The following is a 4,885-nucleotide window of genomic DNA, read 5'->3' as shown; positions in this document are numbered from 1 at the left end:
CATCTAGTACAGATCAGTTAGCTACCACATCCAGTACATATCAGTTAGGTACCACATATAGTACATAACAGTTAGGTACCACATCTAGTACATAACAGTTAGGTACCACATCTAGTACATATCAGTTAGGTACCACATCTAGTACATATCAGTTAGCTACCACATCCAGTACATATCAGTTAGCTACCACATCCAATACATATCAGTTAGGTACCACATCTAGTACATATCAGTAAGGCACCACATCTAGAACACATCAGTTAGGTACCACATCTAGTACATAACAGTTAGGTACCACATCTAGTACATAACAGTTAGGTACCACATCTAGTACATTACAGTTAGGCACCACATCCAGTACATATCAGTTAGGTACCACATATAGTACATAACAGTTAGGTACCACATCTAGTACATTACAGTTAGGCACCACATCCAGTACATATCAGTTAGGTACCACATCCAATACATATCAGTTAGGTACCACATCTAGTACAGATCAGTTAGCTACCACATCCAGTACATATCAGTTAGGTACCACATATAGTACATAACAGTTAGGTACCACATCTAGTACATAACAGTTAGGCACCACATCCAGTATATATCAGTTAAGTACCACATCTAGTACATATCAGTTAGGCACCACATCCAGAACATAACAGTTATGTACCACATCCATTACATATCAGTTAGGTACCACATCTAGTACATAGCAGTTAGGCACCACATCCAGTACCTAACAGTTAAGTACCACATCTAGTACATATCAGTTAGGTACCACATCTAGAACATATCAGTTAGGTACCACATCCAGTATATATCAGTTAGGTACCACATCAAGTACATAACAGTTAGGTACCACATCCAGTACATATCAGTTAGGCACCACATCTAGTACATATCAGTTAGGTACCACATCAAGTACATAACAGTTAGGTACCACATCTAGTACATATCAGATAGGTACCACATCTAGTACATATCAGTTTGGTACCACATCCAGTATATATCAGTTAGGTACCACATCCCGTACATATCAGTTAGGTACCACATATAGTACATAACAGTTAGGTACCACATCTAGTACATTACAGTTAGGCACCACATCCAGTACATATCAGTTAGGCACCACATCCAGTACATATCAGTTAGGTACCACATCTAGTACATAACAGTTAGGCACCACATCTAGTACATATCAGTTAGGTACCACATCTAGTACATATCAGTTTGGTACCACATCCAGTATATATCAGTTAGGTACCACATCAAGTACAAAACAGTTAGGTACCACATCTAGTTCATATCAGTTAGGTACCACATCTAGTACATAACAGTTAGGCACCACATCTAGTACATATCAGTTAGGTACCACATCTAGTACATTACATTGAGTATAGAAATGGGCACCACATTAATTAAACCAAATGGATACCAAATTTAGAAAACTGAGCCAAATGGAAACCACATGTACCACACTCTGTCCACTGAACGACACCCCTCATTTAACACATTGAATACAAAAGTAGCTGAGTGATTAGTAAATAGAATGGGTACCTTGACACTTGGAGAAATAAATAGATCTAGGTAACTGAATTCCCTAGTGTGATTAAATCATCATGATAACTGTGATCCAGTGTTAACTAAACTTGCTGTTGTGGGTGTGAATCATCAACAGTACAGTGACCGTGTCAGCTATTGATACACACACTGGTGATATGATGAATTATTTGTCCTATCTAGCTGTTAGTCAATACTACCCAGGGCGGCCTTCACAGTCGTAAAGGTAACCGTGACCTTGACAGACCACAAAGGTGAGGTAAACTTTATAAGCCTGGCAGGCCTGCATACAGCCAGGTAAACATTATGATGTGTGTTTAACGTATTTTTCCTGACATGTTGGTGATGTTTACATATGGCTGACCACTAGTGACTTACTGACTTATAGGTGACATGTATGGAACATATCACCACATATACTTAGCCTTTGGCTATAACATTAGGCCTGGGACCAAACAAGTAACATACCACCAACTGTCTTAGGCCTGGGACCAAACAAGTAACATATCACTTCATGTGTAAGGCCTGGGACCAAACCAGTAACATATCACTTCATGTGTTAGGCCTGGGACCAAACCAGTAACATATCACTTCATGTGTTAGGCCTGGACCAAACCAGTAACAAACCACTAACTGTCTCAGGCCTTGACCAAACCAGTATCAAACCACCAACTGTCTTAGGCCTGGACCAAACCAGTAACATACCACCAACTGTCTTAGGCCTGGACCAAACCAGTAATATACCACCNCTTAGGCCTAGACCAAACCAGTAACAAACCACTAACTGTCTCAGGCCTTGACCAAACCAGTATCAAACCACCAACTGTTGTATGTTTTATAATATATATGAACAACATTGAGGATCTGTAGATATGTGATACTAAAGTGATAATTTTGTGTATTGTAGGACAGTATTCCTTACCAACAGTTTGAACCTGGGCACTGGCTACACAACCAGACCTAAGGCAGATGGTCTTCATCCTGCTGGCTTATCAATGACCAATCAGATTCTAGTCAGTTGAGAATTATCATTAAAACCCACAGGTAGCAATTATAAATTGAAAAAGCTGAAATTTGTTTCACAAATTGTAACATAGTATGGATAATCAAGCAAAACACACATATAGCTACCAGACTCAACAAATAAGGTTTGAATAAAGGAGGATAAAGGGTTCATAATGCGTATAGGGTTCATAATGTGTATAGGTTTCATAATGTGTATAGGGTTCACATTTAAACAGGGTTCATGTGTAAATAGGGCTCCTGTGTGTATAGGGTTCATAATGTGTATAGGGTTCATATTTAAACAGGGTTCATGTGTAAATAGGGCTCCTGTGTGTATAAGGTTCACATTTAAACAGGGTTCATGTGTAAATAGGGCTCCTGTGTGTATAGGGTTCATAATGTGTATAGGGTTCACATTTAAACAGGGTTCATGTGTAAATAGGGTTCCTGTGTGTATAGGGTTCATATGTGTATCATATTCATCTGGGTTTATACATGCCCAGGGTTCATTTGTGTACAGGGTTCATCTTTGAACAGGTTTGATATATACAGGGTTCATATGTGTACAGGGTTCATATGCGTACATGGTTCATATGTGTACAGGGTTCATATGTGTACAGGGTTCATATGTGTACAGGGTTAGATGTGTACAGGCTTCATAGGTGTACAGGGTTCATATGTGTACAGGGTTCATATGTGTACAGGTTTAATGTGTACAGGGTTAGATGTGTACAGGGTTAGATGTGTACAGGGTTCATAGGTGTACAGGGTTAATATGTGTACAGGGTTAGATGTGTACTGGTTTTGAGGTATACAGGGTTCATATGTGTACAGGGTTAGATGTGTACAGGGTTCATAGGTGTACAGGGTTAATATGTGTACAGGGTTAGATGTGTACTGGTTTTGAGGTATACAGGGTTCATATGTGTACAGGGTTCATATGTGTACAGGGTTAGATGTGTTCTGGTTTTGAGGTATACAGGGTTCATATGTGTACAGGGTTTATAGGTGTACAGGATTCATATTTGTACAGAGTTCATGCTTGTACAGGATTCATGTGTGTACAGGGTTCATGCTTGTACATGATTCATATGTGTACAGGGTTCATGCTTGTACAGGATTCATGTGTGTACAGGGTTAATGTATGTTCGGGGTCCATATGTGTACAGGGTTCATGCTTGTACAGGATTAATGTGTGTACAGGGTTGATGCGTGTACAGGATTCATGCTTGTTCAGGGTTCATGCTTGTACAGGATTCATATGTGTTTAGGGTTCATTTGTGTTAAGGGTTTATCTGTGTACAGGATTCCTCGGTATTCTGGGTCATCAGTTTAGAGAAGCAGGCAGGAGGGATTTTGTGGAGGTTGAATGACATGTATATTACTTTTGGTTTGTTTTTCTACAATTTCTCTAGATCTGTGTGGTCACCTTCATGTGGACTGTGTATTGTTTAGTGGATGATATGGCTCAGTAATGACAATTGTGCTGTGGGCAGCTTCAGTACAGCCCTCCTTTTGGAACCAATCATATCATTAGGATCCAATCAAGCTCCCCTACAAAGTCGGTCAAGTTGGTCAAGTCGGCCAGTGTATGGAGTACATCTCACCAAAAGCATCCGCCAGTGCATGGAGGTCAATGGATGGATCCCCCCTACTGATGGACAGCTAGTCAATACATGCTAATGAAACCAATAGCCACTGACCAGTGTGTGTCCACTTGTTTCTACTTCCCAATCACTCAGAGGTCAAACCAGCAGCATCAATGGATTTACACTGGGTTAGTGTAGCAGGTTCTCGCAGTAGGGTCACTTCAACCTATTCATCATCTACCCTCTACATCCTTGCTGTTTATCTATACCCTCTACATCCTCGCTGGTTATCTATACCCTCTACATCCTCACTGGTTATCTATACCCTCTACATCCTCGCTGGTTATCTATACCCTCTACATCCTCACTGGTTAACTATACCCTCTACATCCTCACTGGTTATCTATACCCTCTACATCCTCGCTGGTTATCTTTACCCTCTACATCCTCACTGGTTATCTATACCCTCTACATCCTTGCTGGTTATCTATACCTTCTACATCCTCACTGGTTGTCTATACCATCTACATCCTCACTGGTTATCTATACCATCTAGGTTAACCCTCTACATCCTCACTGGTTATCTATACCATCTACATCCTCACTGGTTATCTATACCATCTAGGTTAACCCTCTACATCCTCACTGGTTATCTATACCCTCTACATCCTCACTGGTTATCTATACCCTCTACATCCTCGCTGGTTATCTATACCCTCTACATACTC

Source organism: Mizuhopecten yessoensis, unplaced genomic scaffold (assembly GCF_002113885.1).
Source record: "Mizuhopecten yessoensis strain PY_sf001 unplaced genomic scaffold, ASM211388v2 scaffold10139, whole genome shotgun sequence".
Lineage (NCBI taxonomy): Eukaryota > Metazoa > Mollusca > Bivalvia > Pectinida > Pectinidae > Mizuhopecten > Mizuhopecten yessoensis.
The sequence above is the reverse complement of the archived record's forward strand: the minus strand, read 5'-3'. Positions refer to the sequence as shown.